General features: G+C 41.3%; 1 protein-coding gene across 7 annotated transcripts in view; it reads right to left on the bottom strand.

Annotated features, from left to right (window-relative positions):
• Positions 1-372: 372 nt before the first annotated feature.
• The window catches only part of LOC112262786 (protein unc-45 homolog B), a 37781-nt gene continuing 29664 nt past the window's right edge, over positions 373-8489 (bottom strand). For 3 of the 7 annotated variants that reach the window (XM_042331485.1, XM_042331481.1, XM_024438547.2), the window contains exons 21-30: positions 8433-8485; positions 6686-7369; positions 6405-6470; positions 6070-6310; positions 5939-5975; positions 5751-5783; positions 1778-2744; positions 1635-1664; positions 1490-1555; positions 373-1070 (exon numbers count right to left, since the gene is read on the bottom strand). The gene's annotated coding sequence lies outside the window, so the exon portion shown is untranslated. The remainder of the gene's footprint in view (positions 1071-1489; positions 1556-1634; positions 1665-1777; positions 2745-5750; positions 5784-5938; positions 5976-6069; positions 6311-6404; positions 6471-6685; positions 7370-8432; positions 8486-8489) is intronic. The other 4 variants (XM_042331482.1, XM_042331483.1, XM_042331484.1 and 1 more) reach the window with 4 other exon arrangements.

Genomic DNA, 8489 nt, shown 5'->3' with positions numbered 1-8489 from the left:
GCAAGAACACAGCAATGGTGTTGTCATTGGAAAGAACACATCAATATGTGTTCTTGCCAATGCCAACACCATTGCTATGTGTTCTTGCCAATGCCAACACCATTGCTGTGTTTGTTTGGCATGATAGCACACAGGCTATGCACAAGCATTCGGTCAACATCTGACCCAGTCCCCCCCCAATAACCTGTTGATTGGTGTTGTACCAAGGTCAGAGAACCTATCCCCACACCTCACCGACAAGACCTTCCCCCTGTACTGCTGTTGGGACACGCTCTTGAACGCTGCACCAGGGTGTCATTCCACTTCAAACGCCAATGTGAATAGTGCATTAAAGTTTCTCCTCCTAAAGCACAGTCAACGAAGAACAGCTGGTAGGGTTTTATGAATGTTAAACACAGTGTGTTATGAGGTTTTATTATTGACAGGTTACAAGGAGATTTCCTCAAACTTACCCAAAAGATTACATAATGATAAAAAATGTATAAGGTCATGTGTCTACAGCTATTCAAGTGAAGTATCAACATAAAACTTTCAAAATCTGCTAGTAAGGATAAAGAAATGCATGTGAAAACCAAATCAGAGTTCACTCAAAATCTCAAGGGCTACAATTAAAAGTAGAATAACTCATATATAATTGCTGCAATTAACATAGAGTTGATTGAATGACAACCTAATTGTTCATAATTCTTTCATTTATTTGAACAAATATGGACAGGTAAGCCATAGGATGGGAAAAAAAGCAAAAAATGTGAAGCCCCAAAGCAGTTCCCTTAATAATTTGCATTCCATTTTCACTGATCAATAAAATCAGGGTCTTATGCCATCTATGTTCCACACTGAAATATGTTGAAAACACAAGTTACACAAACACGCACTCTGTTGAAATGAAAATGTAAGATGTGTTTTTTATGTTCATGTTCAAAATGTGGCACTTCATAGACGAGCCAGGTCAATTAGTACCATAGTCTCTTTGCTAACCATGCTGCCGGAGACAGCTCCACGGGCCCTCATTACTGCCGATGGCTCCCCCATTGTCAAACATGTTCACAGCCACCTCTTCATTATGGTCTCTAAAGGAACAAGATACATGTCATTGACATGGCAAATCAATGTTGAGTAGCAAAATACCATATCATATCTATTACCTGGGGTGTGTTCAGTTCGCTTCAACTTTTGCTATGTTGAGTGATGGTGCGTACTGAACAGCACGTTTCTCCAAAACGATGTGCAATCTTCAACAACCTTTGGTGAACCTTTGCTCCCGTTGGGTGGGTGTGGTGTATGTGGCCTGACCAATATGGGTGTGACCATTTGAAATATCAAAACTCGCGCAGCACACCATACGGTAATAGCCCTCTGGGTCATCATAATCACTACGTTTTTCCAATTGGTCATTAAGTACAGTATAGTTTCCATTGAATTCAGCCTTGCACACCGTTCGGTCATACTGAACGCACCCCAGGTAGTCAAATATTGTTCTCTACTATACCTATTGGCAGGACCTCCATTCTGATTGATACCGTTGTTCAGAGCACTCATCTCAGTCTCTTCATCTCTGCAGCAAAACATGCAGCAGTAATCACGCAATATATCTTACATCTGATTATGATTAAAACCATGAATATTAGACTTACTGGTTTCTACTGGCACCCTGCTGCTTTTGTCTGTAGGGAGACAGATGCAGTGTTTTAACTTGTAACAGAGAGAATAAAAGATTATTCTAAAAGACAGTGAATATTTAATAAGCGCGACTAAGAACAACTTTAACAGAACATACCTGATCAAATAGACTGCAACAACGACACCAATAAAGCCTGACAGAGAAAAGTGCCAATTAATCAAAAACATTACTTTCAAAGACTTAATACTGTGATCCTAGCATTTGAGAGGAGTAATGCAAGCTCTAATGGTGCTAAACTGCACCTGGAACTATAGATGAAGCAATAATTTCAACATGGAACTGATTAAGTATCAGGTGAATATAATGTGGAAGATATTCTAAAGAAACTAATATCTCACCTCGTAACAGGATAATCCCTGCAGTGTCAGGCAATCAAGCCCAGGAAATAAACAGAAGAAGAATACAGGAGACCATGGCAAGAGCAGCAGCAGATACAGCAGCATCAAAGCTTAGCCCTCAAGCAATCATTGATATTAGTTATGCCTGCAAGACCCGCTTCACAAAATATACAAATTCATGTTTATAAGACATATTCTGTAGAAGTACTTTAGCAATACAAGTAAAGGATTAACTACAGCCATGCCAGCGGCGACAGGAAAAGCAGTAGCAGAGCCATCTAATATTAATAATAATGCATTTAATGTGCATAGTGCTTTTCCTTAGAGTCCTTCTCAAGGCTCTACTTAAGCAAAGAAAAATGCAAATGGGCTAGATGCACAAAAAAAAAAACAGTTTTCAGATTGGGATTAGACCTATGAGAAAAAGTCTGTAGAAGTGGGTTTTAAAGGCCCATTTTAAAAGCTTGGATTGGTGGAGCAGCACTCAGAGGGTAAGGGAGAGCATTCCATTGGCAAGAAACAAGGGAGCAAAAGGCTTGTCCCCCCCCCCCCACTTTTCAATGAAATGTACCAATAACTAAAATGACAATGACTCCGACGAACAATGAACCTATGGGAACAGAAAATCACAAACTGTTTAATTGCACAAACATGGCAGTTTGACCTTTGTAATTCTGTCTATTGGATCTTACCATTTTCAGGTGGTGGTGAGGTAGTCATATCAGCTGTTGAATCAAATCAACCTTTGTCACATGCACCGAATACAACAAGTGTAGACCTTACCATGAAATGTTTACTTACAAGTCCTTAAACAGTGCAGTTCAAGAAGAGTTAAGAAAATATTTACCAAATAAACTAAAGTAAAAAATAATAATAACATAACAATAAATAGGCTATATACAGGGGGTACCGGTACCGAGTCAGTGTGCGTGGGTACAGGTAATTTGTACATGTAGGTAGGGGTGAAGTGACTATGCATAGGTAATAAACAGTTAGCAGCAGTATACAAAACAAAGGGGGGATTGTAAATGTAATAGTCTGATGGCCATTTGATTAATTGTTCAGCAGTCGTATGGCTATTATATAGGTCCTGGATTGCGGGAAGCTTGGCTCCAGTGATGTACTGGGCCATACGCACCACCCTCAGTAGCGCCTTATGGTCAGATGCTGAGCAGTTGCCATACCAGGTGGTGATGCAACCAGAGCTCTCGATGATGCAGCTGTTGAACTTTGAGGATCTGGGGACCCATGCCAAATCTTTTCAGTCTCCTGAGGGGGAAAAAGGTTTTGTCGTGCCCTCTTCATGACTGTCTTGGTGTGTTTGGACCATGATAGATCATTGGTGATGTGGACACCAAGGAACTTGAAACTATCGACCCGCTCCACTACAGCCCAGTTAATGTTAAAGGGGACTTGTTCGGCCACCTTTTCCTGTAGTCCACGATCAGCGCCTTTGTCTTGCTCACGTTGAGGGAGAGGTTCTTGTCCTGGCACTACACTGCCAGTTCTCTGACCTCCTCCCTATAGGCCGTCTCATCGTTGTCAGTGATCACTGTTGTGTAGTCAGCAAACTTAATGATGGTGTTGCAGTCGTGTTTGGCCACGCAGTCGTGGGTGGACAGGAAGTACAGGAGGGGACTAAGTACACACCCCTGAAGGGCCCCAGTGTTGAGGATCAGCGTGGCAGACGTGTGGTTGCCTATCCTTACCACCTGGGGACAGACAGTCAGCAAGTCGAGGATCCAGTTGCAGAGGGAGGTATTTAGTCCCAGGGTTCTTAGCTTAGTGATGAGCTTCGTGGGGACTATGGTGTTGAATGCTGAGCTGTAGTCAATGAACAGCATTCTCACATACAATACCGTTCAAAAGTTTGGGGTCATTTATAAAATGTCCTTGTTTTTGAAAGAAACACATTTTTGGTCAATTAAAATAACATCAAATTGATCAGAAATACAGTGTAGACATTGTTAATGTAGTAAATGACTATTATAGCTGGAAACAGCTGATTTTTAATGGAATATCTACATAGGTGTACAGAGGCCCATTATCAGCAACCATCACTCCTGTGTTCCAAAGGCACGTTGTGTTAGCTAATCCAAGTTTATCATTTTAAAAAGGCTAACTGATTCTTAGAAATTCCTTCTGCAATTATGTTGGCACAGCTGTAAACTGTTGTTCTGTTTAAAGAAGCAATAAAACTGTCCTTTAGATTAGTTGAGTATCTTGAGCATCAGCATTTATGGGTTCGATTACAGGCACAAAATGGCCAGAAACAAATAACTTTCTTCTGAAACTCATCAGTCTATTCTTGTTCTGAGAAATGAAGGCTATTCCATGTGAGAAATTGCCAAGAAACTGAAGGTCTGGTACAAGTACATGTCCTGGTAATCCATCTGGCTCCGCAGCTTTGTGAATGTTGACCTGTTTAAAGGTCTTTCTCACATTGGCTACCGAGAGCATTATCACACAGTCATCCAAACAGCTAGTGCTCTCGTGCATGCTTCAGTGTTGCTTGCCTTGAAACGAGCATAAAAAGGCATTTAGCTCCTCCGGTAGGCCCGCGTCACTGGGCAGCTCGTGTCTGGGTTTCCCTTTGTAGTCCGTAATAGTTTAAGCCCTGCCTCTAGCTCGATGCAGATGTTGCCTGTAATCCATGGCTTCTGGTTTGGATATGTACGTACGGTCACCGTGGAGACGACGTCGTTGTTGATGCACTTATTGATGAAGCCGATGACTGAGGTGATATACTCCTCAATGCCATTGGATGAATCCCAGAACATATTCCAGTCTGTGCTAGCAAAACAGTCCTTTAGCGTAGCATCCGCATCATCTGACCACTTCTGTATTGAGCGAGTCACTGGTACTTCCTGATTTCATTTTTTCTTGTAAGCAGGAATCAGGAGGATAGAACTATGGTCAGATTTGCCAAATGGAGGGCGGGGGAGAGCTTTGTATGCGTTTCTATGTGTGGAGTAAAGGTGGTCTAGAGTTTTTTTCCCCCCTCTGGTTGCACATGTGACATGCTCGTAAAAATTTGGTAAAACAGATTTAAGTTTGCCTGCATTAAAGTCCCAGGCCACTAGGAGTGCCACTTCTAGGTGAGCATTTTCTTTGTTGCTTATGGCCTTATAGAGTTGGTTGAGTGAGCTCTTAGTGCCAGCATCGGTCTGTGGTGGTATGTAGACGGCTACGAATAATATAGATGAGAACTCTTGGTAGATAGTGTGGTCTACAGCTTATGATAAGGTACTCTACCTCAGGCGAGCAATCCCTTGTTTTATATTAGACATCGTGCACCAGCTGTTATTGATAAAAAGACACAACCCCACCCCTTGTCTTACCAGACATAGCTTCTCGGTTCTGCCGGTGCATTGAAAATCCCTCCAGCTCTATATTGTCCGCGTAGTCGTTCAGCCACGACTCGATATGGTATATGGCCAATATACCCCGCCTAAGGCCTGTTCTTATGCACAATGCAACATGGAGTGCCTGGATACAGACCTTAGCCGTGACATATTGGCCATATACCACAAACCCCTGAGGTGCCTTATGGCTACTATAAACTGGTTACCAATGTAATTAGATCAGTAAAAATACATGTTCTGTCATATCCGTGGAATACGGTCTGATATACCACAGCTGTCAGCCAATCGGCATTCAGGGCTCGAACTACCTAGTTAATAATTCAGAATAATACACAGTTAAAACCTAACCCTTCTGTTATAGCTCACCATTGAGAGTTGGTGCTGACAAAGTGGTGTCACCTATGTAAAGAACAAGAGAAAAAATTAAATAAGATTCACAAAAACTAAACGATGAAAATGTAATATTTTAAGTTAACTCAGAAACATGTTTTTGTCTGTGTTGCATAAACAAACAGACCCTATGGACAGATAGCTTGCCTCGAACAGTGTCCAACCTTGAGTCTTGAGCAGCCTCCAACAATGATGGACACTCTGAAACATAATTCCAGAAATGTTAAACTTTTTTTTTTTTTAAACAAGGCTCACCATAGACATAGTAGAATGTGTCTTCAGTTGAAGTCAATACCTGTCTTTTCAGAGGGCACATGGTCATGATATTGTTCCATATCACACTTCTTGCCCTCTTCAATCATAAGCACAAATGTCCGACCAGCATGCTGGCAAACAGTCTTGGACTTTTGGGAAATGCTTGTGCAGAGTGGGATCAGTAAACCCCTTCAACAGTTCATCCTCTCCACACCATATCTTAGTCACATCAGCAGCACATCCAGGACTCTTGCAGGCGATGCATGACAAACTCTGGTGATCTACAATGGCACACAGAAAGACAATGCACTTGGCATAAGAAATACCTGTTCTGTTAAATGTACAGAAAAAAAATAATGTTTGATCCATCCTCACCGGTGCTTGTAAAGACACCCCCAGTGCCAGATGCCACCCCGAGCATGACTATACAAAATAAACTATCTACAGAGAAACAAAATATTAGAGGCATATCTATAGCATATGGATCACATCAGGGTTGGAGTCAATTCCATTTCAATTCAGAATGTAAACTGAAATTCCAATTTTCCTTAATGCTTCTCCAAGAGAAAATGTGGAATCGGAATTTCAGTGTACTACCGGAATTCAAATGGACTTGACCCTGAAAATGGATCCCATGTACATATCTTACAACTTACTTGGGGACCAGCATAACATTGTTGGTGAGAATGCCTGCAGCCATAGGAAGACTGACAGTAGCCATGAGAGAACAGTCTCTACAAAGGAAGCACTGGAATTTGCCTCTTTGTCACATTGAGGTTTGGCTGATCGTCTGCGTTTCCTTATATTCTTCCTCTTGGGAGCCACCTTGTGTTCTTTCTCTAGGACTAGTTTTCCCTCTGTATCTTTCTCTTCACAGCCCTCTCAGCAACCAACTCCTCCCCTGACTCATAACTGTTTGTCCCCTTTCCCTCTTTCATTTCAGCTCTCATCCCATCTTCAAACTCCCCCTCAGCAGCCATCTCAGTCACCTCTACTCCAACTGGGACAAAGCAGTCTCCCTCTCTCCACTCTGCACTGACTGTGTCACTCACACCCTCTGAGAAAGCATCTCTCCTTTCCTCCTTATCACGGTAACCGGAGTTCCAACTCAGCTCTTTAACAATCCCACTTGTATCCTCATCACCAGTGAATACCCTCTCTACACTCTTCCCCCACCCTTGCCTCCCTCAGCCAAGTTCAGGTTTAGCTCTCCAGATTCATTCATATTCTCCAGGATAGCTGTTGGTGGAGCTGGCAACACCTCTCTACTGCTAGAGATGGAGGTACCAGATTCCAGTGCTGAGCTTGTTTCTGGTGGAAGATTTGTGTCCTGTGCAGGGCTTGAAAGACACAGTAAAGAAACCATTATAATTCATATATATTTGAATCCTAATTTGGTTTGAGACATGCAGCGAGTAAATGCATGCACTCAGAATGTAGATATAATGGAGCAAGTAAAATAGCCTATATCAGATTTGTGAACACTATACTGTACTGTTTTGCAGTATCAGGACATTATCATCTCAGCACGACAACACATTCTTCAAAATATAGTAAAGACAAGCAAAAATTACTGTACAAAATAATTCAAATACTGAGCTATATTGTGTGCAAAAATACAAAATATTATTTTATACTAATACAATTTCTCAGAGAACAAGATTTATTTTAACAAGTATACATTCTCAAAACTTTGATCAATAACAAAACATCAAAGATCCACCCAGCAGTGGTGGGTTTGGCATTGAAATAAGAATCCATGAGCAGAAAATAACCCCCATACCTGCTGTAAAATAAGGTGGATCTTTGATGTTATGGAGCTATTTTACTTCCATTGGTCCTGGGGCCCTTATTAAGGTCAACGGCATCATGAACTTTACCCAGTACAAAGACACTTTTGCCAAAAACTTGGTTGCCTCTGCTAAGAGGCTGAAACTTGGCCACCATTGAGTCTTCCAGCAAGACAATAACCCCAAGCCCACATCAATATCCACAAAAGCAACACTTTTCAATGGCCATCTCAGTCTGCCGACTTGAAAACCCGTGGTTTGAATTGAAGAGGGCAGTTCATAAGCGCTGACGATTGATATCAAGGATCTGAAAGAATTCTGTACTAGAGGAATGGTCTGAGATCCCTCCAAAAGTCTTTAATGGATAAAACACTTTAGAAAAAGGTTCAGTGAGGTATTGAAAACAGTGGTGTCAATCATTTTGGCCCCTACCTTTGAGAAAAAAAATATTTACTTAATATATATTTTTTTAAATTGCTTTCTCTGAGCAAATTGTATTAATATAAAATACAATTATTTTAAAAATGTAGCATACAATATAGCTCAGTATTTGAATGATTTTACAGTAATTTTTGCTCATCTTTAGCGAGTGTCACTGTATATGAAGGCTTACCAGTTTTCTGCATTCAGTTTCTTCATAGACCGCCACCGCCATAGCTGACCCACCTAC

The sequence above is a fragment of the Oncorhynchus tshawytscha genome, linkage group LG12 (assembly GCF_018296145.1).
Source record: "Oncorhynchus tshawytscha isolate Ot180627B linkage group LG12, Otsh_v2.0, whole genome shotgun sequence".
In the NCBI taxonomy this organism is placed as follows: domain Eukaryota; kingdom Metazoa; phylum Chordata; class Actinopteri; order Salmoniformes; family Salmonidae; genus Oncorhynchus; species Oncorhynchus tshawytscha.
This window is presented reverse-complemented; position numbering and strand designations above follow the sequence as displayed.